This window comes from Tachyglossus aculeatus, chromosome 18 (genome assembly GCF_015852505.1).
Source record: "Tachyglossus aculeatus isolate mTacAcu1 chromosome 18, mTacAcu1.pri, whole genome shotgun sequence".
NCBI lineage: Eukaryota > Metazoa > Chordata > Mammalia > Monotremata > Tachyglossidae > Tachyglossus > Tachyglossus aculeatus.
This window is the reverse complement of record NC_052083.1, coordinates 1,284,701-1,303,465: the sequence shown is the minus strand read 5'-3', so window position 1 is coordinate 1,303,465 and position 18,765 is coordinate 1,284,701. Positions and strand designations below refer to the sequence as shown.

Sequence of the window (18,765 nt, the reverse complement as noted above, 5' to 3'; positions counted from 1 at the left end):
CAACCTCCCTTCTTTCCTTCAGTCTCTGCCAAGATCCACACCTCCCTCCCTCAGTTCTGCACTGATAACTCAAGTGCTGCATGAAACATTTCCAGAGAAACCCCTGCAAAGATGATCCCACTGCCTATGCCAATTTCCTCAGTATGAAGTGTGTGTGTGTGTGTGTGTGTGTGTGCACGTACGCGCACATGTGTGCATGGGCTCATATGCATGCTTGACAAAGGCAGCCTCAGTCCAGCAGTACCAATCAATGATATCTATTGAGTGCTTATACTAATAATAATTGTGGTATTTAAGTGCTTACTGCGTGCCAGGCAAATTCCTAAACAAATCAGGTTGACACAGTCCCTGTCCCAGATGGGGCTCAAAGCCTCAATCTTCATTCTACAGATGAGGTAACTAAGGCACAGAGAAATGAAGTTACTTGCCCAAGGTCACACAGAAGACAAGTGGTAGAGCAGGGGTTAGAACCCATGACCCTCTGACTCTCAGGCCCCTGCTCTATCCATTTACGCTATACAGCTTCCAACTGTGTTAAGCACTTGGGGGAGAGTACAGCAGAATTAGCAGACATACTCCAAGTCCCTAACGAATTTACAGTCCAGAGGGAGAGATTTGATTTGCTGATTCTCATCAGAGATTTCTTTGCACATGTGAGCAGTGATGTTGAAGTGTAGAAAAAAATCACTAGAAAACCCAGGATTGGTGAATTCAACAGCAATGGCTGACTCTGCTCAATGGCCAAATAATAATAATAATAATAATAATAATAATAATAATAATAATGGCATTTATTAAGCACTTACTATGTGCAAAGCACTGTTCTAAGTGCTGGGGAGGTTACAAGGTGACCAGGTTGTCCCATGGGGGGCTCACAGTCATTAACCCCATTTTACAGATGAGGTAACTGAGGCCCAGAGAAGTTAAGTGACTTGCCCAAAGTCACACAGCTGACAATTGGCGGAGCTGAGATTTGAACCCATGACCGCTGACTCCAAAGCCCATGCTCTTTCCATTGAGCCACGCTGCTTCTCTGTTTAACAGCATGGCCTGGTGAAAAGAGCTCAGGCCTGGGAGTCAAAGGACATGAGTTCTAATCCCAGCTCTGTGAAGTGCTTGTTCTGTGATCTTTGTTAGGTCACTTAACTCTTTGCCTCAGTTAATAAGAATAATGATGGTATTTGTTAAGTTGTTACTATGTGCCAAGGACTGTTCTAAGCGCTGGGAAGGTTATGAGGTGATCGGGTTGTCCCACGGGGGGGCTCACAGTCTTAATCCCCATTTTACAGATGAGATGACTGAGGCATAGAGAAGTTAAGTGACTTACCCAAAGTCACACCAGCTGACAAGTGATGGAGTGGGGATTAGAACCCACAAACTCTGACTCCCAAGCCTGTGCTCTTTCCACTAACCATGCTGCTTCTCAGTTCCCCTGTTCTCCCTCCTACCTAGACTGCGAGCCCCATATGGGAGAGGAACTACATCTGACCTAATTAACTTGTACCTAACCTAGAGCTTAGAACACATAGAAAGCACTTAACAGATACAATCAAAAAATTGTCAAACATTAGGTAGCAATCACCAATAGAGATTATGCTCATACAAAAAAAGAGTGAAGTGAATCCTCCACCAGAGATTTTTTTTCGAGAAGCACTCAGCCTAGATCCATTCTGTCTAGGTTCATTTGATCCACATCCCTACTGTCTGGTTGCATTCCATCCGGATAGATTCTGTTTGGACTGATTCTGTCTATATCCACTCTTCAGTTTAGGTCCATTCAGTATAGGTCCATTCAATTGATATCTATTGCATATCAATTCCATTCCAGGTAGATCGATTCCATCTAGATTTGTTTGATCTAGATCCATTTTACCTAAGATTGAGTCTGCCTTCGTCCACTGAATTTAGATCCATTCTTTCAAAGTCCATTCAATCTCACCTACATACAGTTGGTGAAAGTATTTTTTGCAAGTATAGAAGAGAGAAAGATTTGTTGGACTGATTGAGATTTGGGGAGCTTTGGGAACTGGCAAACTTCAGCTCTTCTGTAGAACTTCTCTTGTAGCAGGCAATCACGCTGAATGATATACTGATTTTTAAAAAAAGTTCAGCTCATCTTATAAAGAAGTGTGATTTATCCTCTCCTGGAGTCCTCCATGACCTTGGGGGAATAGATTAGGATCAAATTACTGAACTCAAGTACAATCCCGATCTTCGCATTATGTAAATATCTTTTGGTAACAATCCAAACTGCCACCTTACATAAATGAATAAGTAACTTCCGTTGCTCCCTCATCATAAAAAATAAGGTAAAACAATTCTTGGTCTATTTCTTTGGTGTTATAATAACAAGGGGATGAACTGCTAGGGCGTAAACCATTTCTAAGATACATTGTCTTTGCAAACAAAGTCATCTGAGATGATTACAACATCCCATAAATGGAAAACAACTTCTTTTATCATTTCATGTGACACTAGCACAAATCAAAACTTGACACCATTTAGAAGGTGCTCTTCTTGGCCCTGCTCAAGAGGTTCATTGAAGACTCTGAACCCTAATGTGTCTATGCAAATGAGCCAAGCAACCCAGAGATCCCTAAATCCATCAGAACTTTGAAAGTTCTGATCTGAGTTCTGAACTAGGAAGAATAAATCAACATTAAATAAAGATTGAATTTAAATTATAATCTTATATCCAACTACTACTTCAGCACCAAATCTGCACTTGGTTATTCACTACCATCTGCAATATTTTGGTACCTTTCTACTTACATACTCATTATTTAAGCACTAATTCTTATCTATACCTGCTTCTCCTCTTTCTTCTTGTCTGAAAATCAGTTCAGTGTCTGTCTCTTCTGATGATGGTATTTTTTAATGAAGTACCTTGTGTCAAGCACTGTACTAAGCACTATTAGCTCCTTGAGGACAGGGACCATAGGGACATGTCCGCTTATTCTATTACACTTTCCCAGGCACTTACTGAGGTCTGCACAGAATCGGCACTAGATCAATCATACTTTTTGATTGACATGGTTTGACACTGAGAAAAAAATGGTAGTCATTCAGAATGTCCTGTGCCAAGGATAAGAGGTAACTTCAAAACATTATATGATAATAAGCTCCTCGAGGGCAGGGCTCTTTTCTACCAATTTTATTGGGCTCTCCCAAGCTTTTAGAAAATGCTCTGCATACAGTAAGTGCTCAATAAATGCTGCTAATTGATTTTAAAAAAGCAGAAATCCCCATTTCATGAGATTTGATGGATACATAAGTTCCAGTTTAAAGATAACATTTTGAATAAATTGCTCTATACTCATGTAAGTATATAAGTATAGAGAAATATCTATTATATATATATACATAAAACTATGCAAATAAAAAAATAGGGATCAATGACAAGATAGAGTGGTCAAATAGAATCAATGTGACCCTGACAGAGTAGATGGATCTGCAGGGGCTGATGAAAAAGCTTTCCCAGGCAACTGACAACCACTGACCTTGAAGGTCATCGGGACCCCCAAGTCACCATTTAGACCTGGGAAATGAGGACCGGTGTTCTTTTCAATGCCTTTCATCCAAAGATCATTTGCATTATTCTGAGCTATGGCATCGAGAGATCTAACTGGTGAAAGAGTCATGTGGGAAAACAAAGTCAAAATAAAAGGGAAATTTCACTTTCTAATTTTATTACAAAATTCAACAAAGAGTGAAAAGCCTGAGGGCTATAAAGAATCCTACAAAGATAGGAAAAGATACAATCCCTCAGCACTAAACCATGGTTCCTCAAGCATATAAGTAGGCTTTCTAGCCCATATCCAAGAATCCATGCTCGATTTATCCAGTCCATTTTACATATTCCGATCACAAGCCTCTCTCTCTCTCTCTCTGTCACTCTCTCTTTATCCCTCTCTCTTTCTCTCTGTCTCTATGTTGCTGATTCTGGATCATGGTAGTAGCTGTTCAGGACAGAAAGTCCCTGAGGAAAAAGGGAAATTACTGTGTAGAGGTCTGTGTCCTAGAGGCTACTCTTCCAGGATTCAGTGCTGAGCCACACCGTTATACACTGGAAATGAATTTCCAGGATATTCTCCAATAATTAATAAATGCTACTACTAGCACCACCATTACTACTATTACTACTACTACCACTACTACTACTAGTAATAATGTTGGCATTTGTTAAGCGCTTACTATGTGCCAAGCACTGTTCTAAGCACTGGGGGGATACAAGGTAATCAAGGTTGTCCCACGTGGGGCTCACAGTCTTAATCCCCATTTTACAGATGAAGGAACTGAGGGACAGAGAAGTTAAGTGACTTGCCCAAAGTCACACAGAAGACAAGTGGAGGAGCGGGATTAGAACCCATGACCTCTGACTCCCAAGCCCGTGCTCTTTTGCTGCTGCTGCCACTGCTACTACTACTACTTGATTACTATTCAGAGTGGAACTGCTTAGGGGTTCTAGACTGTGAGCCCACTGTTGGGTAGGGACTGTCTCTATATGTTGCCAGCTTGTACTTCCCAAGTGCTTAGTACAGTGCTCTGCACACAGTAAGCGCTCAATAAATACAATTGATTGATTGATTGATTGATTGATTAGGGGTCATGAAGTCCAGTTTGCAGCCTGAGGAGGGAGCCTCAACATCTCATAGATCCTGACATTCTTGAGGAAGTAAACCTCCCTGCCACCCTCCAGCTTTTTGATGCCTTCTGGCAGCAAGATGGCATCGGGTTTCAAGTGGCTAGTGGAAGATATAGGAGTGATTGGCCTTTTCCTCCTTTCTGATTGACTGCACGACCTGTGCTTTCAGGCACCCAGCCTGGCTTCTGGAGCAGTTTTCCCTGGACTATGAGATTCAGAAAGTGAGCCCACATGGCCCCAAGACTCCACGAGGGAGTAATTCCTGCCCCTCTGGCCCAGGAGTCTCTGTAAGAAATGTGTGCAGAGAAATAACAACTTCTGCCTGAAAACTTCTGCCTGAACTTCGTGCTTCATCCTCTGCCCAGCTGTACACATCCAAACACGAGCCAATTAAGTAGGCACCTGCGGCTTTTATCCCCTGTCCAATTGCAGCAGCTTCTAAAGGAGCAGCCAGAGGAGAGAGGCCTGGTATTTGAAGGGCTGGGCCTTTAAGTGGGGGAGTAGGATGTCTTTGGCAAAACCCAGGCCGATGAAATGGTCCAAACCCTCAGATGCCTCCCACCTATCTGGCTGCAAGCTTCAGCCAGCAAGCCTCTCTCACAGGCCTCGGGTGCAATTTCTAGAATTCATAGAGAACATACTTTAGCAAGATTTGTTACTTTAATAACCCAGTCCTGATGGGGAGTGATGAAGGACCACAGATGGATTGGGCAGGTTGGTTTCACTCTGGTAAATGGGGCCCTGAGGCCACTCTAACCTTAATGTACTTACAGAGGAAATTTGATTGTGATTAAGGCCTGTATTAGAGATGGATTTTGGCAGGCTCCAGCCAGGGCCTGAACATCCTTTATCATGATCAGTTTTTCTCCAGCTAATCAGAGCAGAGCTGAGGGGAATTCCCATCCTGATTCCCTCCGGTTTGCAGTTCATTCCCCAGATACCCAGGTTCATTCTCTGTCGAAATCCATGGATGGTGGTGGACTAACTGCTGCTTCTAGCTCTTCAGAAGCATCCTGTCACCAGGTATTGTGTCCAGTAAGGAGGTTTTTCATGAATGAGCTTGTCTCATTTGACTGTAAGTTTCCTGAGGAGAGGGACCATTCTAAGTTCTCCTTTGGCAACCCTAAAGAGTTCAAGAGAGTGCCATGTGCCCAGAAAATTGCTCTATGTAAATTATTTGGTAAGAAGGAGGAGAGAGTTTATTCTATTTTGGATGTCGGGAAGGCCAGCGGTGGCTGAGTGGAGAAAGCCCTGCTGCTGAGCCCAAAATGACTTCCCAGCAGCCATAAAGAAGTCCCATTAATTGAATGTGGTTTCATTATGTTATTCACACACTCAAACCCTCATGTAACTACATTTTGCCTTGCCATTTGCAGGACACTTCTTAGTTTATTGCATCTTAGTAATTGCGGACAGTAAAACACTACCTAGGTGACTGGGGTTGTTTAAGGGGTTATTTTGGTTTCCACTCTTTTTTTTTCCTAACTACAGTTGCTTACTGCATCTTGGAGAGAATAATCTGTGTGGCCCAGGGAGATACTGAGTTTTTAGTCAGAGATCATTTGGTCACAGGATAGGCATGGCAGTGGGTATGAAAGTCTTCAGAGCTCACTGCAGGGAACGCTACAGCAACCATGTGTACTAACTCCATGGCACACTTCCAAGTACTTAGTACAGAGTTCTGCCCACAGTAAACTGGAAACTCCTCGAGGGCAAGGATCATATCTACTAACTATGATACTCTCCCAAGTGCTTGGTACAGGGTTCTGCACACAGGAGGCACTCGATAAATAGTAGTGATTGGCTGGTGGACTTATTGAAGGTGGTCAAACTGGGAGTTTTAAGTGGGAGAACATTGAAGACATATGCTTAAAGCAATTTTCAAGCAAACAATAAATTCCCTCCTCTCTCAGAAGACAGAAAACAATGACTGGCAGCCTGCAAACTGGCAGCCTGAATAAAGACACCATAAGACCCAAACATGGTCACTTTATGTCTCTCCCACCTGCTTGAAAACATGAAGATTCCAGTAATTTATCAAGCAGTGGACACTGCAGAGAGAAGCGTGTCTGCATCGGTGCAGCAGCTGCCAGCCCTCAGAGACATGGAAGAAATGAAAGGGCCTTTGAGGTGTCAGAGGCATCACATTCTATCCTTGCTGTGGGAAGCTTTGCATCACAGAACCAGAGCCATGGGGACCACTGCCTCTAAGGTGCTTCCAGCCAGGCACGTGGGTTAGCACTGAGACCAAGTCCTGGTTGATACACTTGGTGGGAAAGGTGTTCCCAGTGCTTCATTTTCTTAGAAACACAAGCAGCATGAGGACACAGTCTCCACCTGGCCGCTGCGTCACAAGTTAGAGAGATATGTTTCTTGGGCCTGGTGCTCGTGGCTCTATCCTCAAGATGTCTCCAGTCTGATAACCTTAAGAATTTACTGACTGGACTCCCTAACCATTCAGGTTCCCAGCCTGGATTCCCAGTGCATTTAGGGATTTGTGAAGTTGTTCCTTGGAAGAGACTGTATTATCCTACAGCTCATGTAGTCCTGAAACTGGAGGGATCTTTGGAAGATCAATGGATCCATCCCTCTGCCTCGAGGCAAAAGAATCAAACCACCTTGGATGGGTATCTGTTGGTTTTTTAAAGATTCCCCAGGGAGGAAGACACCCCCACCTCTTATGGAGCTAGATAAAAAGTTCCCATTGTTTATTAATATTAATAATTATAATCATAATAACAGTAACAGTAATAATAATGATGATACCTCAAACCTGGGGTAGCCACAAAATAATCAGATCAGACTGAATCCTTGCCCCACATGGGGCTCAGGTCTTAAAGTAAAGTAAAGGCATCTTCTAATCATTTCATGAATAAGGATGCTAAAGCCCAGAGAGATTGATTGATTGGCTCTGCCACTAGGATGCTGTGTGACCTCGGGCATGTCATTCAACCTCTCTGTGTTCCAGTTTCCTCATCTGTAAAATGGAGATTAATTACGTGCTCTTCCTCCCTCCTAGACTGTGAGCCCCATGCTTGGTTCAGAGTAAGTTCTTAACAGTTAAAACATGTATTTATTAATGCACACACACACACACACACACACACACACACACACACACACAGAGGAAATAGGGTTGATTCCATGAGATTTTTGGTAAGGCTCCCTTGGGACATAGAATGAGCAGAAACAAAATGTTAAAAACCACTTTCTGAAGGATTCATCCCATTCCTCTTCGGTAATGATAATAATAATAATAATAATAATAATAATAATAATAATAATAATAATGGTATTTGTTAAAGCACTTACTATGTGCGAAGCACGGTTCTAAGCGTTGGGGGTTGGGGGAATACAAGGTTACTTCTCCTGAAACTGCCAAAAGGGTAACTCCACTGGCTTTTATAAACCGTTTCTGGGAATCACATGGTGCTGGGCCAGAGTTGCACAGTAAGAGGAGCTAAAATTTAATTCTAGACAGCTGACTTCCTTCTTTCAACCTCAGTTCCTCTTTCTACTCTCTCCTCTGGGCTCCTTCTGGAAAACCACATCCAAATTAAGGAAAAAAGGGATGTTCTCTACCGACATTTTAGATTCTCCTCATGGCCTTTTACACTCTTGGATAGACTAACATGATGCCCTCATGAGCTTACTGATGCCTCAGAAATCACGTGGCAGCTTTAAATAATGAGAGAAGGATGAGAAGTGAGTTTGGGAAAGGCTTCCTGGAGGAGGCATGATTTAAGGAGAAGCAGCGTGGCTCACTGGAAAGAGCATGGGCTTTGGAGTCAGAGGTCATGGGTTCAAGTCCTGGCTCTGCCAATTGTCAGCTGTGTGACTTTGGGCCAGTCACTTAACTTCTCTGTGCCTCAGTTACCTCATCTGTAAAATGGGGATTAAGACTATGAGCCCCTGTGGGATAACCTGAACACCTTGTAACCTCCCCAGCACTTAGAAAAGTGTTTTTCACATAGTAAATGCTTAATAAATGCCATTATTATTATTATTATAAGGAGACCATGCAGATGGGGAGAGCTATGGATTGCTGCATTTGAAGCGGGGATGAAGGGGTCCCAGGCTGGGGCTCCTGAGTTGGTCCACGAACCTAAACCTCCCTGGAGCCTAGGCAACATTATTGAATCCCATGGCCTTCCTACTCAGGAGTCCCAACATATCCAATTCATTCATTCAGTCATTCAATCGTATTTATTGAGCACTTACTGTGTGCAGAGCACTGTACTAAGCGCTTGGGAAGTACAAGTTGGCAACATATAGAGACGGTCCCTACCCAACAACGGGCTCACAGTCTAGAAGTGGGAGACAGACAACAAAACAAAATATGTGGACAGGTGTCAAGTCATCAGAATAAATAGAAATGCCCTGTTTCTTCCCTGTGGAAGCTGAAGATCGGGTTCTTAAAATGTTTGGCATGTCAATAGAGTTGAATGCCTCCTCTCTTATCCCCAGCCTGGACCCTTGATCTTTGCCACCTACTGGGTTCAAAGCAACTGCAGCAGTGGATAGTGTCACCTGTTCTGTAACAGCTCCGTGGATCAAAAACAGTCTGAAGGTGTATTTATAGCACATGCTTTGTTCCAGGGGATCCATATTTTAGGGAAGAAAGCTTGCATTTGAAAATAATATCACACCCTCTATAATTATACTGTAGCTATTTACCAAAAGTAACTAATAATCACAGCTTCCTCTTTGGGCTGGGCTGACAGCAACCCATGGTTAGCGTATCAACAAAGAGGGGGATGGAAAATACTCTTCAGAAAATGAGGTATGGGTTTTTCTAACAAAACAGAGGCCACAGCCTCCACTGTTCCACTCTCCCATCCACTGAAGGGGAGAGTTCGGTGCTCCAACCAATGGTGACTGATTCTCCATTCTTTGAAATGAGAGGCCTCAGGGACCATTGAGCACAGTTTTAGCTAAAGCATCTTAGCTCAGCATGAAGATCAATGCCCTCAACCCTGGGAAATGTATTCATTACATCCATTTCTGTTGTGTGAGAAGCCAATAAACTCCTGCCTATCTTTTCAACTTGCAGCAGTCCATTAGGGAGCTACCCCCATAGGACATTTCCTGAAAGTCCCACCTCCTCCAAAAATCCTTCCCCATTGACTGTCCAGAGCCTGAATTTGTACATATCCACCTGTCATCTCCCTCATTTAACCATCAGACTCATTTATGTTCTTGTTTACCCCCAACCTTAATCCATTTTGCATGTAAGCTAATTCAATTGCATGCTCCTGTATGAATTTTCATTTGTAAATATTTCATGTCTGTATCTTCCTTGAGAGTGTACAAGTGTAGGCTCCCTCGTGGGCAAGAAATGTTTCATTTTTCAGTTTGTAAGTTCCAAGTGCTTAGTAAAGTGCCCTGCCCCCACTGGGTGTTCAGTAAATACTACTATTGCTAGAGTTTAGGCATCTCAAACAGTTCTCTAAGGGGCATCAATTCAAGATTCTTTATCTTATTAATAGATAAAACATTTCTGTCAAATATCTTCCTGTTCCATTGCTTTGATGCACTGGAGACTAAAGATTTATTTTTCATAAGATTCTCTTAGTATGAGGAAATCAATTGATGAAATATCATATCCTAATTAGAGTAAACTAATTATCCCTGTTGATGTTTCATGGTCCTTTGCATTGATGAGGATGGAGGCCCTAGGGGAGGAAATTTGGTTCTTTACTCCTTTCTTGTGCATGAGAGCTCCTGGTCCAAGCCCATGTGGGAACAGCTAATCAGATGAGGACAATATAACGGTCATTGTTTGGCTGGTGATTTCACTGTCCAACACTCCACTGGAAAACCCATTTTCCATCCTGGGAGAACAGAGGATGTCGAATGCCAAACAAGAACAATTGGAATCGGCAGGCAGTCCTTGGAAAATCCCCAAACAGTAATGATTGAACAACAGATTTTCACAGCATTCTGAGTGTCCAGGGGATAGACCACTTATTATCCTGGATGAGACAGATTAGCAGACTCGGTGGCCCACATTTTCTACAATGCTGACAGCCTTCCCATCACTTGTTTCTACACAGGCGTGGCCAAGGGCTAGTGGCTTTGCCAATCCTCTTGTATTTGGTTGAAAAGAATGGAAATGGACTCTTTTTAACCCTGCTGTCTGGGTATCTTCTCCTTTCCTTGACTAGAGTGGAAGAGAATACTGACTCAGGGTTTTCTCAACTTCTCCATTAAGTACTGTCTATTACAGAGATATTGGAAGGACCAGACTGCATTAATTCCAAGACTGTTGCCCACTGTAAAGGGAAATGAGAGAGAGGTGGATTGAGAAAGCTGTTTCCTCAAGTCTAACTAGTGATGAGGGGACTGGAAGGACGAACTCAAGAACACAACAGTGTGATTATACAGTAAAGGAAGGGAACACAGAGAGCAAGCAGAAAGCAAAGCCTCAGATCATTTTCCTCTGGGGGATTATTTGCTGAGGTGGTGGGAGAAAAGAAGAGGATGAAATGTGTTGCGGTAGATCAATTGATTGTACTTATTGAGTGCTTACTGGGTGCAGAGCACTGTTCTAAGAGTTTGGGAGTGTACAAAACACAAGGAGCTTATAGTCCAGTAGAACTAATAACAAACACTGAGCAGGAGGGGGAGTTCAACCCCAGGGAGGGGAGCTAAAAAGTGTAGAATTTATCTTTGGTCTTGGAAAGAAAGGTTATCATAGGGGGAAGAAGAGGCACTGAGTGCTTACAATAGTAGCTGTCCCCTAGACTGTAAGCTTGTGTGTGTGTGTGGTGGGGGGTTGTTTGGTTTTATTTTTTGTTTTTGTTTTTGTAGAAGTTGTTAAACACTGACTAAGTGCCAGGCACTTACTAAGCACTGGGGTAGATACAAGCTAATGCGGTTGGACACAGTCCATGTCCCACATGGGACTCACAGTCTTAATGCCCCTTTTATAGATGAGGTACCTAAGGGACAGAGAAGTTTATTGACTTGCCCACAGCAGATAAGTGGTGAAGCTGGAATCAGGAAAGCTTCCTGGAGGAGGTGGACTTTAGGTTGAGATTTTCAGGAAGGGGAGAATGGTGTATTTCTTTTAAATGGTACTTATTAAGCACTTACTGTGTGCCAAGCACTGTACTAAAGATATAAGATAATAAAGTTGGACACAGTCCCTGTTCCACATGAGATTCATAGTCCAAGTTAAAGGGACGAGGATTCAATCTTCATTTTACAGATGATGCAACTTGCCCAAGGTCACGCAGCAGACAGGTGGCAGAGTCGGGATTAGAACCCAGGTCCATTCTCTTACTACTATCGCATGCTGCTTTTCTCATATTGCATGAGAGAAGTGAGTTATTCTATGCATTGAAGAACTATCTGATTGGTCTTTGTGCTGTGGCAGCAGTTAGTATTTTGTGACAAAAGAAGGTGGAATTGCCTTCAAATTAATGGTATTTATTAAGAATTTACTGTGTGCTGAGCACTGTACTTAGCAACTGGAGAGCACAGTATCATAGAATAAAGACAGGATCCCTGCCCCAAAGGAGCTTACAATCTAAGTGTTAGCAGACACTAAAACACATTTCGGATAGTGAAAACATCTAAGTTAAGTGAGAGGTGCTGTAGTGTTGTAGGTGTGGGGTGAGCTTCTTAAGTGCTTGGGGTTGAGGACTCAAGTGCATGGGCAATGCAGTGGAGAGGGAGAAGAGGGTGGGGAGATAAGAAATTAGTCAGTGCAAGCTTCATGGAGGAGATGTGATTTTAGTAAGGGCCATCCTTGCTCTTTTTTAATCCTCTGGGATGAATTTCTGGAGAAGTGGTCCAGGCTTTAGTCCAGTCTTTCCCTGCTGGTCCAGGGAAGAGCAGCATGACCTAGTGAAAAGGATACAGATGTCATAGTCTAAGGACCTAGGTTCTAGCCCTGGCTCCACAACGTACCTGCTATGTAACTTTGAGCAAGTCACTTTATTTTTCTATGCCTCAGTCACCTCATCTGCAAAATGGGGGTTCAAATACCTGTTCTTTCTCCTACTTACAGACTGGGAGCCTCATGTGGGACTTGCTGATCTGTATCTACCCCAGCACTTAGTGCTTGGCACATAGTAAGCGCTTAAGAAATACTACTATTGTTATTGTTATTATTAAGATGGGCTCATTAGGTTCTTTGCTGGGTCCCTCTCAGCATCTTCTTTCCAAATCTGGCACAATTGGAAATGTTGCTGGTGCTACTACTAAGGATTCTGAGTGGAAAGCAAGAGCAAACGTGTGTACTGAGAACAAAAGTTTGTTAAGCAAGATGAGAGTTGCAGGCAACAGCGGGCCGCCTTGCCCACGAAGGTGCTCAGTGAATACCAGATGATGATAATAACAATGAAGTTCATTTCCAAGCTATTTTTACCCATTCTATGTCTCCAAGTTGTCAAGTTTCAGCTTGACTTACCCCCCTGCTAGCAGGGAGAACACGTTGACTGCTGAAAGCATTGAAGGCTGCCTTTCTGGATGAGATTTAGAAATTAGAGAGTGGGTGTGGTGAAATGGCTTATGCAGCAGCAGTAAGAAAAAGTGGGAAGGAAAGTCTCACCCAAAGAAGTAGTGGATCTTCCGTTCATTGTTCTTGTCTGCAGGACTCTGCTCACTGTGGGCTGGGATTGTGTCCTCTGCATCCTATAAGCAGAAACACAATAGTTGCTTAATAAATACCCCTGATAGATTGATGGATTGATAGAAATTGCCATTGACACGGACTACTTAATAAACATTAAATGGGGACTAGTGGGAAATAACCCACAACTCTTTCAATCAATCAGTGGTATTTATTGAGCACTTACTATGTGCAGAGAACTGAACTAAGTGCTTGGGAGAGTACAGTACAACAGAATTAGCAGACACGTTCCCTGCCCATAATGAGCTTACAATCGAGACGGTAAGAGCAATCAATCTATCTATCAATGGCATTTACTGGGTGCTTACTGTGTGCAGAGGAGCTTCCAATCTAGAGAAATGTGAGGAGGGTAGAAACCTCATTCACTATCAGCCTCCATTTGCTGATTAGATGTAGGCAATTTTGATGGCCACTGGCCATCTGTGAGGATTCATTGGGAACCAGGACATAAGAGGCAAAGAGAGGTGGTAAAGGTGGAAAGCAAGGACCTGTAAACCCTTATGAACACGTCTATTTACCTAATCCATTATTCATTCACTCATCCACCTGTCTCTGCTTTTGGTATTTCCACTTGTATCTCTTGTATCCCTGTGTTTTCCCCTGCCCTCACAATCTATAAATAATTTGTGTCTACCAGTCTCCCTGCTAGAATTTGAGCACCTTGAAGGTGGAAACTTGGTCTTACTTTTATGCTTCTTTCCTACATGTGCATGACACTCAATACAGGGCTCCACATAGAAGTGGTAGCCATTTTAGTGCTTGGCATACAGTAGACACCCATTGCAATATTCCACACCTGCTAGGCATCCAGCACCCAGTAATTAATCAATCAGTGGTATTTACTGAGTATTTACCTTGTGCAAAGCACTGTACTGAAAGCTTGGGAGATATTGATTGATCAATTGAAGTGACTGAGAGGCTGAGTCCCTCTAGTTCCTGGCTCCTTCTAATAATAATAATGATGACGGTATTAATTAAGCGCTTACTATGTTCCAAGCACTGTCCTAAGCACTGGGGAAAATACAAGGTAATCAGATTGTTCCATGTGGGGCTCACAGTCTTAATCCCCACTTTACAGATGAGGTAACTGAGGCACAGAGAAGTTGAGTGATTTGCTCAAAGTCACACAGCCAACAAGTGGCAGACCTGGGATTAGAACCTGTGACCTCTGACTCCCAAGCCCGTGCTCTTTCCATTGAGCCACACTGCTTCTATACCATTCCCCTAGTCTCTGAGACAAGGAACAGCCCTTCTCCAGTGCTAGAGATTTCCTTTGAATACAACAGCGTTTCTACTTCCCTGAATAAACCTCACCTTCAAATTCACACGTTTTGTTTTCTTCACAGCCCATATGCTACCCAGGATGCTTCCTTTTTGCCTGCTTGTATGATGCAGCTGTAGCTTTGCTGCAACAAAGAAGAAAGTGCAAGAGGCATCTGTTCATTTCTCCCCAACCAGAAGCTCAAGTGTGAGTGAAGGTGAGGTCTCACTGCCTGGGGTAATGGCATAAGCGTTGAGGGGGAAATGGAGAGGCAATATTGCTTCAAGCAGGTTGGAAATCCCTACAGAAAGCACCCCTGAAATTGAATCCCTAGACAGAGGACAGAGACGGTGGGTCCTGGGGTTGATGGCATTATGGGGTTCTGGCAAAGGACCATGGGAAAAGGGATGAGAGAAAGGATTCCTGTCCCCTGCAAATGTTCTTTTGGGTTAGTTTGGTGACTGGAAGGTGGGGTGATTGGACAGGACCAGACCACCAAGGGAAGATGGAAGCCCAGACTGGCCTCTGTGTGTGCCCACCGTCAATGATGAATGTCGAGTGTGGTAAACGGGAAAGATTCCGAGTGATCTGGGACCCACCTTCCCCCTGTTACCCTCAGACCTCTCCCTGGCCTACAAGATTCAAGCATGAGTCGTTGGAAGGAAGAAGCCCAGGGAGAACTAGCTTGACTCTCCCATCACTGGAGCCCACCAGTGTTGAAAAGCCAGGCTCCAAATCCTCCTCCCCTTGTAAAGCCCCAGGCCGGTTTCACCACACTTCTCCTCCTTCCTACAAACCAACAAAACACTTTCAGATTTGAAAAGTCGTAAGCTCTCTTTCCCCAGTGGGCTTCTTGCTACATGGAGCTGGGGCTGGGGTGAGCCTCCAGCGGATGGATGGCTGTTTGTGCGTGAAGGGTTCCAGCACTGAACTAAATTCTTGGTAAAGTACAACAGAACTCAAAATACATTCCCTGGACACAAGGAGCCTTCTTATAAGACTATTAGCCATCTGAAAGTTTGAGATCTCATATCCTTCTTTGGGAGACTATTTTAATCCCGTTGCCAAAACAACAGGGGCTTCAAACACTAACAAGCTGTTTTGCTTTTAGCCTCACCGACATTAATTTAATTATTGGCTTATTGCATTTAAGCCCCATAAGACCATTTCAGTACTATAAGCCAGAGAAATTGCCATGGAACACGTTTAGCGCTTGCACAGAGGGACTGGGAAGACATGTGCTAGATACACATATGCACCTCTCGCCTCATAACTGGCTACATTAATTATAGTGTCTAATTACAGGGATCGTCCTCTCCAGCCTGGTTAACCTGATAATAACCTGGCTAGGGGAAGGGCGGGGGAGGGGAGCGACAAGCACTTTGGGGACCACCTGGAGCCCAGGCATGCCTGAATCTAAGCAGGCTTTCTTGGGGACCCTCCCAGTCAGCGCTGACAGTCAATGTTCTGATCTCCTGACAGGAACTGATGGAGACTTCACCGTCTAGTTATAAGTTCCTGCTGGGAACCCACCCTGAGTCCATGGGAGAGACGAGAGCCCAGTCAGGAGCCTGTGGGGTGGGGCAGGTGGTGGGAAGGGAGGCTCACAGGACATTAGTTTGCGGCTTGGAGTTGTTACGTAGGTGCCTGCTTTGTGACCCTGGGCAAGTCACTTAACTACCCTGTGCTTCGTTTCCCTCACCCATGAAATTGTGTCCAATACCTGTTCTTCCTCCCCTTAGTCTGTGAGCCCCATATGGGAAAGGGACTGTATCCAACCTGGTTCTTGGTAAGTGCTTAACAAATGTCGTCATCATCAGCATAATTAATGTGTGTACTGTCAAGGAGAACAGGCTATAGTAATTAATTATTTTGGTATTTGCTAAGTGCTAACTACATGTCAAGCACTATTCTAAGCACTGGGGTAGATACAGTTTTATCCACTTGGACACAGTCCCTGTTCCACATGGGCGTCTCAGTCTATGTAAGAGGGGAAATGGGCATTTTAATAAGAGATGTTGGTAAAAGTTGTTTGGTTACACTGTTTGGGAAGTGATGTTCTGGAGGAGAGGAGAAAGCACTGAGCTGGAAGTCAAGAGAGCCCATTAGCAGGTGCTTGCCATTTCTTTGCCCAGGAAAACACATCTCCCTCAGACTAGCTCTCGTGTTCTTTTGTTAGGGAGAGCTGACTGGTATGGCAATGTGGGGGAAATAAAGCCAAAGCGAGCAGTTACTTTCTAAAGCTTAATATAAGAAAATGTGATCTTAAAATCCCACACTACTTGGACAAGGAAGATCATCTTCTTGTCCTCTCTCTGTTAATGAAGGCTTCAGAGCTCAAGAGATGCATACATGTTTGCTCCTGCGAGAGGATTAGGATATTTCATTAGAAGCATGATCCCCTCATCTCTCCATCTTCTCTGTTTTAGAAGCGACCAGGCCGTTTGAGAATAATTCCCCTGACAAACGGACAGGAACAGTAACTGCTCGGAGACAGAGCAGGAATAGTGGATAGATCATTGGCCTGGAAGTCAGAAGGACCTGGGTTCTAATTCCAGCTCCACCTCTTTTCTGCTGTGTGACCTTGGGCGAGTAGTTTCACTTCTCTGTACTTCAGTTACCTCATCTGTAAAATGGGGATTAAGACTTTGAGACCCATGTGGGACAGGGACTGTGTCTGACCTGATTTGCTTGTATCCACCCAGTGCTTATTACAGTGCCTGGACACAGTTAAGTGCTTAACAAGTACTACAGTTATTAATATTCTCTGAGACTGTTACCAGAGCACAGTGCTCTGTACACAGCAGACACTTAATGATTGATTGATTTTAGAATATGCAGATTATCTATCTTCAAGTGTCACAGACATGTCTGATCAATTGACATTGGATCAATTAATCAATGGTATTGATTGAGTGCTTACTTGGTGCAAGAACACTGCATTAAACACATGGGAGAATACATTACAGTGGGTAGAGCCGAACCCTGCTTCAAGGAACTTCAGTCTACTGGATTCATTTTGTAATGAATGTTCAATTCTTCCTGGGGTCCTGGATTTTACCAGGCTGGGCTGAAAGCTCACATTTTTCTAGTGAACCTAGGAGGATGACAGTAACCCGAGATTCAGATTGGTATTAAAGTATTAGTGGGAGAATAAAAAGGCTGCTTTCTGATATGCAGAGCAAATTTCCCTTAACTGCAGCTATTTTCCTCTGTGAATAAAAGAACTTCACATGAAACCCCATCAGCGACAAATCTGAACTTGGTTCAGAAACATGCATTTAAACTAAGGGTCGGTAATTTCAACCGGTAATTCCTTGAGGACATCAAACAGCCCCCTCACTCATCAGCATGTTATGTAGTTATTGCAGAAAAATGTTTTACTTTTTGAAAGCAGGTCTCCCACATGGCCAGTTTTTTTTTTTTTCTTATTTGGCTCTTGGGGAGAAACATAAGATAGAGAGCTCAGTGTTCCATCACATCAAAGTCTGCCAAAAAAAAGTCAGCCCCATTTTGCAGAGGAGGAAACTGAGATGTAGAGAAGTAAAAGTGACTTCTCAAGGTCACAGAGCTATCACTGGGTCCCTCTGCAGAGCTCTGAGCAACTTCGGGTTGTGGGCCGGGGGGCAGGTGGGGTGGGGGGGCAGGCAGGGAATGGCTCACCATGGAGTTTTGATCTTTATAACTCGTAGTTTCCTTCTGCCTCCACCACGAGCTGCAAGGCCCTTTTTGCCTTGGTCCTGTAGGAATCTCCCATGGCCCAGCTGGGATGTAGACCCTCACACTGGGAAATGCTGATCTGGAAGAGAGGGCGGGAGGGAGGATATGTTAGATCTTCCTAGAACCCCAGAGTCCTCCCTCTCACCAACCCCACATTAAAGAAAGGTCGGCCTCCATCTTCTCGGGCCCGCAACTAGTCGTTTCCTCGGTTATCGCAGCCACTGCACCCAGATAATAATGATAATAATAATGACATTTATTAAGCACTTACAATGTGCAAAGCACTGTTCTAAGCACTGGGGAGGTTACAAGGTGATCAGGTTGTCCCACGGGGGGGTTCACAGTCTTAATCCTCATTTTACAGATGAGGGAACTGAGGCACAGAGAAGTTAAGTGATTTGCCCAAAGTCACACAGCTGACAATGACTAGATGGACTAGTGTTGCCCGACCAAACAATGCCACCGAATCCTCCCACATGATCCTCATGACAGTCCTCC

General features: G+C 43.8%; 1 long non-coding RNA gene across 1 annotated transcript; it reads right to left on the bottom strand.

Moving 5' to 3' along the window:
- Positions 1-2,108: 2,108 nt before the first annotated feature.
- LOC119939945 lies at positions 2,109-18,338 on the bottom strand. The gene is made up of 4 exons (XR_005454861.1): positions 18,211-18,338; positions 14,601-14,692; positions 13,206-13,288; positions 2,109-2,161 (listed from the first exon to the last, which is right to left on the bottom strand). It is a non-coding gene; the product is annotated as an uncharacterized LOC119939945 (long non-coding RNA).
- Between the last annotated feature and the right edge of the window lie 427 nt (positions 18,339-18,765).